At 37.8% G+C, this 14,491-nt stretch overlaps 1 protein-coding gene across 6 annotated transcripts in view; it reads right to left on the minus strand.

Annotated features, from left to right (window-relative positions):
• Positions 1-14,491, minus strand: part of ZNF385B (zinc finger protein 385B) — a 363,316-nt gene that overhangs the window by 177,455 nt on the left and 171,370 nt on the right. The window lies entirely within an intron of this gene.

The raw sequence follows: 14,491 nt of genomic DNA on the forward strand, positions 1-14,491 counted from the left end.
GAAGAATGACAGCGATTTCAGATTTTCTCGGAAAGCAGCATCCTATTGCATTACAGGACAGAAGAATGGTGACCATGAGTAGAAGCAGCTATGGCACATGTAAAAGTGTTGCCTATCAAAGCCCCAGTAATGCAACTGAAAGCAGAAGAAATTGCTAAATCTCTCTGAATAGAACTTTCAAAGTCATGAGTTGTCAGTATGAATATTTCACAGGTCTAGAGGGACTCTACGGCTCTGTGTCATTGTTTATTGAAGAGTGGGGTTTTTGTCGTTCTTAGTGATACAGGAAGTAATGATGTGACTTATAGTAACAAAAAACCCCTTAGATTTGACAAAATATGATGTTACTGGGAAATAAAACAATCACTCCCAGTAGCGGCTATTTAAAAATTGATGATCACTGTGTTCATTTAAAGCAGGTGCTTTTGTTGTTGTTCAAAGTGTGGTGTGGAAATTGTGTAAAGAATCACCAGGACGCCTGCTAAAAATGCAGGTATCTGGGACTACCAGAAATTTATTGAATCAGTATCTTTGGTTCGAGAGCCAAATTTAATACGAATAGCAATACCGGAGGACTTCTAAATGTTAATTGTAATAATACGTTGTATATATCTGAAAAAAGTTCCTATGATTCCAAATCAACTACAATAAACCTTTGTTATTGCCTAAATGATTAAAACTATACAAGGACAATTCTGTGATAGTTTATTCCTGCAGGAAGTTTTAAAAACCAAAACACAAAACTGCACAAATAGTCCAGTGTAGCTTAGTGACCGCAGAGGGAAAAAAAGCCAGAGGCAATAGAGGATACTTCTCTGACTGCATCTGACTAGGCCCAGCGCAAGGAGTGCTGGCTAGGAAGGCACAAGCTGTGAAGAACGAGGACATAGAAGCATCACATGTCCAAGTCTGTGACACCAGCACCAGCCCAGCACTGACTGGGTTCCCTGCCTAGTCTCCCAGTGGTATGAAGAATTTGGAAGAGCTGATACCAGAAAGCCAAGATACAATGGACTGACTAGAAAGTCACCCAATATCACTGAGTTTGTTATCTCAGTAACAGAGTAGATTTCTATGGTCCATTCTACTTCTTAAATATGTTAATGTTTAAAACTTTTATAAAAATAATAGGGTGTGGCTTCTTTCAAAGTTTTGTTTTAGGATAAACCTCATGACAGTAAATGATTGATTAATCAAAGAAAAAGAGCATCTGTTATGGTTTGATTGGGGTCCCCCAAAATTTGCATGTTGAAGTCCCACCCCTAGTATCTCGGAATATGACCTTTTATGGAGATGGAGACTTTACATAGGTAATCAAGTTAAAACGAGGTCATTGTGGGAGGGCTCTAATTCAGTATGACTGATGTCTTTATTAAAAACAGAGACATTTGGATACAGATAAGGTAGAGAAGGAAGACAATGTGAAGAGACACCAGGAGAAGTTGGCCATCTACAAGTTAGGGAGAGAGGCCTGGAACAGATCCTTCCTCAGACTCTCCAAAGGAACCAACCCCACCAACACCTTGATCTCGGACATCTAGCTTCCAGAATGGTGGTACTTCATTATGGTGGCCCTAGCAAACTACTACAGCATCTCTACCAGGTGCCTGATATTAAGCATAGGCTAACTTCATACCAGAGTTAGAAAGCTGACTGACCATCACTTACTCTTTTACTAAGAAGTTTGAATTGCAATAGTGTAGCTATTTTTGGAAGATATACTTAGAACTCAGATGTTTTACATTTGTACTTTCTTTAGATTTTCCTTAGTCAAGTTGGTCATTTGTCTATTTAAATAGATCCTCCTCATTCCTCAACAAAAAGTTATTTGCTTTTGGTTTTGTCATACTGCTCTTATTTTTTTCTTGTGTTTCCTACTCTATTAATATCTTGTGTTTATTAACATCTGCTTCCTTACTTCTTTTAATTAATTTTGATACATTTTTCTAGTTTTTAAGATGCACACATGGCTCATTTATTTTCAATTTTTGTTTTTAATATTAAAATCACTGAAGAGCACAGTTTTTGATAAAAAGTTTTTCCTTCCATTAATGTTTAGATAATCTATCATTTTAGTTTTGATTTTCCTCTTTTCTTCTTACTTGCTGGTTGAAAAAAACTGAGAAATAAAAATAACAATAAATCTTTTATTCTGTCTTTAGTATTAATTAATTTAGTTTACTACAAATTTAAGTCATTGTTTCAACTATTTCTGAGCCATTAACTATATATAAAGATATTAGGGTACCCCTGGGGACATCAGAATTGCTGAACTTCGGAGTTTTAACTTTTGAATTATGTTTGGTGTATTATTAGTCAACTTTCAATTGCCTCTATGTTTGTAATGTTATGGCAAAATGGTAAGCATTTGCCTACTAGCACAGTGTTAATCATTGACTTTCAAGGAGAGAAATTATTTTAAAAATCTACCTCTAGAAATAATCAGTCATTATCATTTAAAAGCATTAACACTTAAAAGCAGGAGTTAGTTACGAGTCAGCCACTCTTTGAGATGCTTTCTATTCAACTCTCACAACACCATTGTTTAGGAGAAGGCACTGACGCTAAGAAAAAACAAGCAGATCGCCCAAGGTCACAGATCTCCCAATCCAGGGCTCCTTCCAGGCTCCCTCCTGACAAAATCCAGTAAATTGAGACAGCAGGGACTTCCAGAGAATGTAAAATATTTCATATTTTTTGGAACTGAAAACATAAATCACTTGTAAGTAAAAGGAAATTTGTTTCAAAAAAGCAAAGTGGTCCTTTTGTTTCTCTTTCTCGCTTCAGGGGAGATTTTAATTTTCTTTCCTTTTAGGGGAGAATGAAAGCACTTGAGAGTAAATCATTTCATTTTGAGCTATACGACTATTTAAGATTTTCCTATCGTGATAAATATTAACTTCTGGCAGCACATCTTCTGTATTAATTCAAGAATCCTCACACTTAGTGTCTAAAATACATGCAAAGTTCTTTAGTAGCATTCATTTTGAAATGCTTAGTTTTTACTTAGGACTTCCTAAAGGCATTAACTATTATTACTTCTGGTAAAAATATGCTTAACTGAGGAAAAATTGTAGCCTAATCAGCTTTTCAATTTTCTATAGTACAGTACTCTGTAGGTAAAAGATAATTACCATGAACTGGGCTGCCACTTACTTGAACAGAGTGAATATTTAGGGAATTGCATGAGTTCTAAGTTTGAGATCCAAAATGGACCCAGAAAAGAGAAAGAATAAAAAGAATTAAAACTGTTGTGTGAGTGAAGATATTCATTCTACACTAAATGCTCAATAGCATAGACATGGCTGGGTCAGTATTATGAAATATTATAAAATATATTTAGTAACATAGGAAAATGTTCTAGATATATCAAGTGGGGGAATGATGTAGAATTAACTATACAATAGAGCTCACATATGTAAAAGAAGCCTATTCTATATCTGTGTGAATGTTTTTATATGTATAAACTTAACATTGCAGGTTTATAGAGAATTTTACAGTATTCTTTTCTTTATTGTTACTGTTTTTGTACTAAATTGAAAACACTCATTTTAAAATTTGCAGTGGGAGCAATTTGGCTATTTAAAATAAAAAATATAATTTACAATAACCCGAAGGTAGTAGTAGTTAATTTAGATGATTTCACTTAGAAACCTCAGTAGGTCAATGCTGAGGACTAGTCAAGTTTTCAAGTTTCTTTTGGGCTCGAATGATCCTCTGATTGGTCTGGACTAAGGTTACAGACCTGGGTAAGCGTGTGGAGTCAACATGGGCAGGAGACTTGCACTGATCACTGTCGTGAGTGCAAAGGTATAGTAAGTAGTGTGAAAAAACAAGATAAAAGGAAATGAGGATAACAGTAATTCAATATTTATGGTGAGCTTCAGCCATCAACCCCCACAACTCCTCCGTGACTCAGTCTCCTCACATAGTATATAGAGGAGCATCGAGAGCCTGCAGAGAGGTGACACAGAGAATCCAGACTATGAACAGGCTCATGTGCATGATTTCCTTTGAGGCATTAAAACTTTTTAAATGCTATGGTAGCATTGCCATTTTTACCCAAGTGTTTAACTTATATGAAGGAAATAATTTACATGCTGAGAAGCTAAGGCTCCCCGGAACCTTGTATAATATGGCTCTTGTTAAACTGTTTGATGCCAATGTCATCAGAACATTTCCATGACAACATCATGGCATATAATTAACATGGTTCAGACACATCAGATCTGTGGACAACGGGACACACCAAAAGAATGATTGTGTCATCAACGATGCCATCAGACAGAGCACCTGTTCCCCTCCTGTGCTGGTTAGCTGGCATTCAAACAATGCAATACAGGTTTTCTTTTTCTTTTTTTTTTTTTTACTACTTTAAGATTCTTTTTTAATCTTTATTTTTATTGTTGACACTATTACAAATGTCCCTATTTCCACCACTTTGCCCACCTCCACCTAGCCCCTGCCCCCCACCCACTTCCTCTGGCCGTCACCACACAGCTGTGTGTGTGTGTGTGTGTGTGTGTGTGTGTGTGGTGCACACACGTTCTCTGGCTCATCCCCTCACCTTCTTCCATCCAGTCCCCTGCTTCTGCCTCTCCTCTGACAGCCGTCAGTCTGTTCCATGAATCCATGCTTCTGCTCTTGTTTTGTTCATCAGTTTGTTTTATTTATTAGATTCCACATATAAGTGAGATCATGGGGTATTTGTCTTCCTCTGACTTATTTCACTCAACATAATACTCTGCAGGTCTATCCATGCTGTCACAAAAGGTCAGACTTCCCTCTCTTTTTTTTACAACAGTGTAGTATTACACTGTGCAAACACACCACAGCTTTTTTATTCCCTCATCTCTGGATGGGCGCTTGGGCTACTGCCAGATCTTGGCTGTTTTAAGATATATGCTCAGATGTGCCAAGTTTTTTAACAGGGTTAAATTAGAAATACTATCATCTTTTCCTTTCTTTTTAAAAAAATTTCTATCTGCCTAATAGGCATCCACCCTACCTTGCTTATTTTTATACACAATGAGCTTGTATTCTCAGGTGGAGCTTGCTTTCTCAGGAGGAGCTTATCTAGTGCAGGAAAATGCTCTGTGACTATTTATCCTGAGTGAGTGATTGCTAGCTGGGAGAAATGTACTTTTTCTACTTTGCCTACGGCATATGTCAATATTTGGAGGGAGACAGATGAGACCGTAACACTTTGGACAAGTTGGACAATTTTGTAGTGAGATAATATGCAGTAAACAAAAATGTTTAGGTACATCTAACTTTGGGAGATGAAACCCAAAGGGATTTTAAGATCTGCTCTCCTTTAACATAAAATCTAAAAAAAAAATTCCATTATGAAAGTCACCAACTGGCTTTGTTTTCTTTCAAGAGCTGGTTATAGTAGGTGTTTTAAAAGAACACTGGAAATCATTTAAAATATTATCTAAAAGTGAATTCACTGGAGTCAAAACTGCTGAAGTACAGTTTTAGAGGCATATGAGTACAGCTAGCCTGCATCTCATCTGTATTGTTAAATTAGCCCTAAAAATATTTTTATTAATAATATACTTTTCCAAGATAATTCACATATATAAACTCTAAACCATACTAATATGTAAAAAAATAAAGAATTTTGCTTTTGTTTCAGGATATGAATTTACTTGCTTTACAATGCAGTTTTAAGATTCAATAAATAGGTGTTCTGAAATTTTGAATACATGTCAGATAATCAGAGAATCTCAATACTTACCATAACTCCAAAACCACCTCATTTTATTAATTAAGAGATTGAGACCTAGAGAGACAAATTACCTTGCTTATTGCCACCCAGCTGGTAGAGGGAAAGAATCATAGGAAGATTTATTCATTCTCTGAATCCTTCCTGAGTCCCATTCTGTGCCAGGCACTGTTCTGAGTGACAAGGCTACAGGAGCCCCTGCCCACACGGAGCTTACATTGGACCACTGTTTCCTGATTCTCATCAGGGAGCTCTTCCGGTTTGCTCACATACTTCCCTCACCAGGGAAAGGCTCCAATGTGTGATAAAAATGCCTGTGGCTTTTTGTTGTGCTTTTCCACCTAGATTCACCTATCATGGTTGTTTTCTTCAAGATGATCACATTTATCCATATTAAAAAGAAAACCCTAGACCTTTATGTAACATGTCTTTCAATAAACAACTTATAAGATATGGGTTATGTTTTTTATTGCATCAATGTAACATATTTGGGATATAATGGCATTATACAATTGAAAATATTTCAATTTTTTATGTCTGTCTCTCCCCAAAACAGAAGAATTCTGAGATCCAGAGATAATGACTTGTTCTTTCTTTCCCAAGTTAATATTAGGTACCTCCATTAACATTCAGTAATCATCATGTCATGATTCAAGTGAATGAATTAGAGAAATAGCTATACAACATCAAGTGACCTTGTAACAGTCTGCAGCTGCAGCAGTAAATCGGGAAGAATTCTAACATGTGGTTTTACACTGGCAGGAATCGCGTACTGTACATGTACAACTTCAGCAGGAAGCGCCTTAGACAACCACATTACGTAAATAAAGCAGAATACAAAGCAGGTTTCCAGGGCTTGCCAGTCCCTGCCCTCTTCTGCCTAATGTGACCCCTCTTTATACTATTTGACTCTATCCCATTCAAGCCACTCATGATTGACCCAGGGATAGATGTAGATAATGCATTTAGGGAAAGCTAATCATCAGAGACACATGATTGACGGCCTGGTTTAAAACAATATTCCAGTCAATCTTTGAGGAATTGGGAAGATGAGAAGCCAGTGATGTAAGAGCTGAAGATGGCCGAGGTCGGACCATGTTCACTGGGGGGTCATGTTCAAGCCGAAGTTTATAGGGAAAGACTTGTCGCTAGAGAGAGGAGAACAGAGCACAGAGTGCTGAGAAGGCAAGAAACTATGGGAGGCTGAGATCATCTCTGAGAAAAAAGACTGTTCCCTATGGTTTTCTAGGTCATTAACACTGGTTCCCACAAGCCACAGCCTGCTGCAATATTGACCTTGGATTTCATGAGATTCACCGTTGCATCCTTGAAACAAATCTCCTCCTTCTTAGTCTATTGCTTGCCATCAACATTATCCTGGTCAAGAGAAAGAGCCTTTCATGCATCTATACCTACGTTTTTAACTGTAACAAAAGAGCAAAATACCATCCCAAATAATGGTAATTCCTTTTAAATCTCTGAAGGAACCCCATCCATAAATTAATCTGGGGCACTGTTATTATGTCATTAATACTTAATGACATGGTGGTTTTTAAATAAGTTAATTTCGATAGCCTTCTAAATATAAAATATGAAAGTTACTGAAAACCACAGTATTGAATTCATCTTTCCCAATTTCAGCTTCAAAATAGCTTTTGATGATACTCATAATATCTAGTTACCTAACCTCTTTTTCTCCATCAAAGGCATTGGAAAACAGGCACCCAAAGAAACCATAGTAAGTAACAGTCTTTTGGTTTGCCACGGTTCTGATATTCTCCTTTATCAAAGTGCTTTCTGGCTATTTTTCCCAATTAATTTTCCTCCTAAAATAACATATTCATGAGGACTTTCTCCTTCATTCTCCATATAATTAGTCACTGATGCTTCCCAAACTGTATGAGAAAACACATTTTGTCCTTTGCTTTGCTTTTAAAGGTTTGATCACAGTATTTTGCCCTACTTGTTCATCTTTATCACACAGTTCCTATAACAAACACAGATTTTTTTCTGTATGTATTTTGCTCCTGTTTAGAACTAACTCCATAAATACTATTGTTGCCACCTGATATACCAGAGAAAAAAGGTTTTATTCTTTATCATGTAAAGAAAATACTTTCAGCTAATGCAAATGCTTTAATTCAAACGATATATTAAAATGACACAGAAAACATTGTTCAGCTATGGCTCTGAGCCATCTGAAGCCCTTTACCTTCTCTGAGGTTTTCCAGCTTAAGAGAAAACAGAGACGTTACCTTATCGGAGGTTACACAACTAAGCAGTTAAAGAGTGGGGATTTGAAAGCAGGAGCTCTGGCCCTGCAGCGGGAACCCTTAATCACAGGCTGTTTGTCCTCTCTGTAAATACTTGGACCAGTAGATCTCAGCGTGGTTGTACATTAGAACCAACTCAGGAGCATTTTGAAGCATACTACCTCTTAAGTTACACCCCCAGAGATTCGGATACTATGGGTGGGGCTTGTCATCAGCATACTTAAAAAATGCCAAGGTGATTCTAAAGTTCAGAGAGGCAAGAGCATTGAGTCCAGGTCACCTGGCTATTCAGCGGTCAGAAGCAGAATTCAGTCATCTTGACTTTTTCTTTTACATTACAATGCCTCCCACTTTCAGCAAACTGAGGGAGAAAATGAAACAAGTGTTTTTACTCTGGAGTGATGAGTTTGAGCTTCTTAAAGCAAAAGTCAAGGATCAAAAACTTTGGATCAAACCAAAAACACAAGGATGGTGTTACTTTTGGTGGTTGTTAAAACTAAGATGAATTCTCAATTTTCTGAAATAATTGTGTTAATGAGAAACTGATGAACATTTCCAAATTCCCTCTTAGGTGTTGCAGCATTACTATGATTTAGACACCAGAGGTCTCTGCTATACAATTTAAACTCTCTATATCATACAGAGCCCTCCTGAGAACCAACTTAAGGCAAAATCTTTTAAACATGGAATGAAGGCACTGTGTGATAATTGTTCCTATTGAACAAATCAGCAATCTGGCAAAAGAAAAGTGCCATAATTTGTAGTGTTTACCAAATGATGATGTAAATGCTCCCACCACTGCCAATTTCAAGCTACCAATGTAACAGACATTATTGAATGTGGAGCTGGGAAGAGAGGCTCTGAAGAACACCATTACATAGTATTTCCACCATATGTGTACAACAGGCACACACACACACAAACACTTCAAGGAGCATAGATAACAGTAAAATGTAGTTAAACAATTAGGAAGTAATAGGTTTTGAATATTTATTACCTGTGTCATGAATGTAGTTCATTTAATGTATGTTTATATAATTTAATTTTTAACAATGCTATATTTAATAACTGGCTTGCAAAATTCCTGAAAATTTAATAATCAGCTCTTGCAAGTTGGTCCAACTTACCAATGAAAGGGCATTCATTCAATCACACCTTTTTCTTAGGAGGGCAATATTTAATTTAATACATTTTCAAGCATAGGTCAATGTTCACAGTACATAGAGTCCACATGGGAGAAAACAAACTCTCTTCCTTTATTTGGCTTTCTCAGGCATGAGCATTTTTTTATTTATTAAGTCCTCCGGGGTAAGTGTAGCCTTGATTTTGAGCAATAGAGCATAAAGGTTAAGAGCAGGGGCTCTGGGGTCAGAATGCCTGGACTTGCTTCCTGGCTCACCCACCTGTATGCAACTCTATGATCTTAGGAAACTTACTTCAAAAGTTTGAGTGTCTGTAAAATGGGATGATAATAGTACCCACATGTAATGACGTCATTCTGTCAGCAGTCACAGGACTGTTGACAGAACTACGTCATCACATGTAAAGCACTGAAAACAGTGCCTGGCACCTTGCACATGCTCAGTGAATGTGAGCTAGCCCTGTCCTATGAAAGCGCCTTCAAGTATGTAAAGTATGCGCACTTGAGATGGCTTCTTAAAGGTCCCTGAACACTCCAAGAACTTTCAAGGGTCCTTGCCTTCTCTCACGCTCTTCTTTCCACCTGGTAGGATGAGCTGTCATATCTTTTTAAGCTCAGTTCAAAAGTATTATTTCTCTTAACTCTCTCTGATTACCTGCACCATGGATGATTCAATGGTCCCTTATAAGAAGACACTAAATTTATTCATACTACGTATGTAACAAGTTCTGAGGTCTACCATCTGAAGGCCAAGTGCAGAGCTTACATGTTATGAGGTAGGTGAGAGCTGCTGTTTCTTGCTGCCCTCCTTCCCAACAGGTCAAATACTTCTCACCAGAACTTGCAATCATGTGTGGCTTCCTCAGGGGATACAGCGGGAGATCCTGCTTGATGGTATACCAAAGTACAAAAACACCGTTCAGCACGTGAAAGTTCTGGCTCGTAAAGTTGTGGGACATCTAAGTACTAGGTACAAAAGTAAAGATTGTATGGCAGTTAAAAATTACTTAACTGAAGGTCCACTCATACTTCTGAGTCTTCCCTCCATTTCCTTCTGACAGAATCTTAAAGGCATTGTATTTCAGCACATTAGGATCTGCTGCTTAGTACGTATAATTTCAGGTACATACTAAGTGATCAATAAATGTGATTGTATTTCAACGGTTGGTAAAATCCTTAGAAAATCCTAAGTTTAGGGAAAAATAACCCTCCTGTTAAATTAATGTTGTTTGCATGATTAAAAAAAAGCTATATGACCATAAATTCCCTTTTCTTTCCAAGAGTAAGTCTAAAATTTTATTTAAATAATCAATTACCTTATGTAGATAGACTTAAGGGAAGAAGGAAAGAAGTCAGGGAGAAAGGGAGGCAGAGAAGGAAGTTAAATTGCTCTTCCTTAAAATAAGTATCTCTTTCAATATAGAATCATTGTTGCATTTTATTTCTAGCAATGTAATGAATTGATAGATACCCTAGCCCTCCCCTTGTAAAATGGATCAGGTTATTTTAGAACCCCTTTAGACGCATAGGAGATGTAGCAAGAGAGTGAGGGAAATCCGCAAAGGGCAGTGGTGGAAACCAGCTTTGTGAGGTGGCACTACGGCCATGACTATGCCAAGGGCTTTGCAGTGCAGGTACCACGGAGTCTGGGGTTCAGACAACTGAATGGGGAGCACAAATCAAGGCTTTGCTCCTCAGCAAGGCAGAAAGTTAAAAATGAAACTCAAAGCCACATCCTTTGAAAAGTAACCCCTCGGAAACATCTGCTTGACAGCAAAGAGAAATCGCAAGGAAAATTGTCTGTTTTGGCCAGAGACCAGGGACAGAGGTTGGCTTTCTGAGAATATATAACCCCAGTTCTGCCATTATGAGGGTCAGGATTTAGACATTCACTACCTGCCTGGTCCAGGGAACCCCAAACCATGAAAAGTATATGGTCCAGGACTGGTGCACCCTAGGGCACCTAGAAGTAACTAGGAACTAGAATAATACTTTCTGGAGGGGTGCATCTTCAACCCAGGCCTTGCAGAGTTCTGACAGAGAAAGCCTAGTGAAGCATAAGCTCATAATTAATAATCATAAACTATTCAGAGAAACAAGCCACTGTGAGCAAGCGACACAGAAACAGAAATAGCATACTTTAAACTTCTTCATGGATCTCCTAGAATTGTTAAACACAGACTATAAAGTATATCTGAAATATTTGAAGAGTTATAGACTGTAGATCCCACAATCGTCATTGAAGGATTCAAAGGACAGGCACCTGTGTTGTATAAGGATTTCAGATACATAGGGAGAATCTGAGAACCTAAGTTTGGAATTATGGGAGTTTTCAAATAAGACTCTGCATAGATCAGAAAGGCAATTTTTCTTTCAAGTCTACCTGCTGCCCTTACTCCTCTGCCTCCTTCGCTTGCCCTCCCTCTTCTGCATCCCCTTTGGAGAGCTTGGAAGGCTCACTCTCATACCCCAGGCTGAGGATGATGCTGGCCATAGAAGCATCACGCCAACAAGTAACTGGACTCTTTACAATCTGGAGGCAATACTTACATTCTCGTTATATTTGACGATACTGTTTTACAATATCAATTTTAAAACATCCCATTGTGGCATATGTTTTACATTTGATACAGAACCATGCAATTTCTTTTGAATATGGCAGTAAATAAAATTTATAAACCTGCTTTTTACTCAAGTTAAAACCACACAGACTTTTATATGAAAAATAAAATGTTGTTCGATATAATTATCGAAAGACTTAACTGTCTCAGCCTTAGAAGCACAGTGTTTCAACAAATACTACACACAACACTGTTGTATGTGCTTATCTTGTTTACAGAAGTAGGCCTGGAATTATCAACAGGTTTTTAAATGCCAGGAGCTGCTTGCAGTGTCATTATTACATACTAGAAGGCTAATACTGCATTCTGGTTTTCATACAGTATTTAAATAAATATCTGCCTTGTGCCTGGTCCTATGGTATGCTCTGTGAATAATTAATGATCAAAAATGGTCACAGCTCCTGCTCTCGAGAGCCACAGTCAAGGGAGGAAGATTATGACCAGAGTAAAGACCAAATAATTGTAGAACTGCAATCGGGCAACCATGACATGTTCTTCTTGACTAGGGTTAACAAACACATTGGTCTTCAGAACCTTTTAAGAGATATTTAATTTTTTTTAAAGTTAAGGGGCAAAAGTGATTTGTTCTTATTGTAAATACATTATTCTTTTAAATATAATCCAAATTTTCACATGAGAAATTTTAACCTGATACTGATTCAAATTGAATCCCTTTAAAGTCATTATCAATTTTGCCAATACTTAAGAATTTTTAGGATCCTTTCATTGTAATCCCAAATGACAAGTTGCTGAATTTATTGATTTCTATAATTTATAAAACTTTGTTTAACTACTTACAAAGCAACAGAATATATGGGATATTTTAATGGATTTTGAAGATTTCTGTTTTTCAATGAGATCATAATTGCATTTGAAGCAATGTTTAATTTGCTTCTGATTCCAACTGCCTGCTGATGGAAGATGGAGACATAGGTCAGCACATTGGGTGGGCTGGTCAGCTAGTTGCAGAGGGAAAAGCAAACTGGGACACAGGGCTCACAGGTGAGGGAGAGCCTGCAGATGCCCTAATCTCCGATTACTGACTCTTTACAGCCTTTGTGGGCCTCTAAACCCAGCCCATGTGAAACTAATTGTAGGAAACCCTATAAATAGTAAAACAAAAAACAAGGGTTTGTTGAATTTGTAGATTTGGTGACTAAGTTCAGTAATTTGGTCCTTTGGTAGATTGGCTTTTAGATGATTGGCTTTAGTCCATTTGGCTGAGAATTACCTATAGCAGGTCAATCTGACGTGGTCCTAAATCATCAGATAAGGATATTCTGGCAGCTCGAGGACAGATTGGAGCAAGAACTGAAGGGTGAATGCACACTGATCGGGGGGCAGAGACGGGTAGAGTAAGGCAAGAGTGGGGAAGGGCAGGTAGCAGGGCCTGACTGGCAAGAGAAATTAGGATGAGAGGAGACAAGGGGTACTTCCAGCCCAACTAGGATGAATGCTGTAGGCTATTTTTAAGAGTTCTCATTCTCCCTTTGTCCTAAATCAGTGGGAAGCAGAGACAATATTACAAAAGGGAGTGATATGATCAGATTAGGGTTTTGAAAAGCTCACTCCGGCTACAGTATGGAGAACAAACCAGAGAGCAGCTGGGGCATCTGCAGGACGATCCAGCAGAAAACTGTTGCCATAGTTTGCTGAGCAATGACAGTAGCCTGGACTGGGGCAGGAGCGAAGAAGATGAAGAGCAGCACATAGATTAGAGTAGTGGTCCTCAACTGGGGGTGATTTTGCTCCACTGGGGTCAGTTGGCAATGTTTGAAGACGTTTGCCGGCACAAATGGGATGAAGGAAAGTGCTCCTGGCATCTAATGTGTAGAGGCCAAGGATGCTGCTGAACATCCTACAGTGTACATAACAAAGAATTATCTGACCCACAATTTCAGTAGTGCCCAACCTGAGAAACCATGGACTAGAGAAATACTTAAGGAAACAAGGACTTCAGGTCAGAAATTATCTTTAAGTGTAATGCCAGATTTATCAAAATAAAACGCAATGACCACAAGAAAAACAACATGTGTCAGTAACTACTTTAGGGACAACAAAATGTAAATGAACAGGTGCAAATCAAAGCAGTCATTAAGGACATAATGACTATTATGTATTAAAATGCTTAGAAGGGATGGGAGCTATAACTGCATTCCCAGCTTGACAGAAATACACAGTGACTAAATCTAGCATTGTCTGCAAAAGAGGCATGCATTTGACTTTGGTGACAGTCAGCAGGATCTAAATTTAGTTTATACACTTAGTGCATTAAAATAGTATCAAGAAGCTCAGGAAGTCTAAAACCATCACACTCCACATTTCTTTCTATACTGTTAATAGCTATTTGCCAAAATCCCTGTTGCAAGTGTGATTATAGCCTATTAAAAACATGTCATCTGCAAAGCTCTCCCAAAAAACATGAAATGAAATTAAAGCAATGATTCTAGATAAAATCATTGGCAACACAAATATCACAATGTAGACATTCATAAGGAATACTTCTTAACTTCCAAAGTTTTGTAAGAAGTGTTTTGAGGCTTTATTACTGTGTACTAGAAAAGTTAAAACACCTTCTGTCAAAGGTCCAGTGTTACAATGGTAAATTAGAAAAACAAATAATTATTATATCTTCGAACAGAAGATCTGTATGGTGCCTATCATGTAACCTGGGTAAACGTTGAATTGTGGAGGGCTGAGCAGGCCTATTACTGAAAAAGGTAAA

This window comes from Desmodus rotundus, chromosome 2 (genome assembly GCF_022682495.2).
Source record: "Desmodus rotundus isolate HL8 chromosome 2, HLdesRot8A.1, whole genome shotgun sequence".
In the NCBI taxonomy this organism is placed as follows: domain Eukaryota; kingdom Metazoa; phylum Chordata; class Mammalia; order Chiroptera; family Phyllostomidae; genus Desmodus; species Desmodus rotundus.